Raw genomic sequence first — 304 nt, forward strand, 5'->3', positions numbered from 1 at the left:
TTTTTGAAATTATCAATGGGTTTATTATGATTCTCAACATATTCAAAATAGTAGAGCTTTTTATCCTGGGCCAAGGCAAGAAAACCCAGCTTACCGGAATCAGTAGAATAAGCTGCTGTTGCAGAATGATTGATGAGACGATTTGTGTGCATCTTATAGAACAGTGGATGCTTAATGAGGTCTCTCCATGTCTTGGATACCAATTTGCAATCCAGAACTGTTTCAGCCGGTAAACAAGTAAGAACATCCGATATGATCTCTGCCGGAAGATTGTTTAAATTATCCATGAAACCCCTTTCTTGTC

The sequence above is a fragment of the Papaver somniferum genome, unplaced genomic scaffold (genome assembly GCF_003573695.1).
Source record: "Papaver somniferum cultivar HN1 unplaced genomic scaffold, ASM357369v1 unplaced-scaffold_107, whole genome shotgun sequence".
Classification (NCBI taxonomy): Eukaryota; Viridiplantae; Streptophyta; class Magnoliopsida; order Ranunculales; family Papaveraceae; genus Papaver; species Papaver somniferum.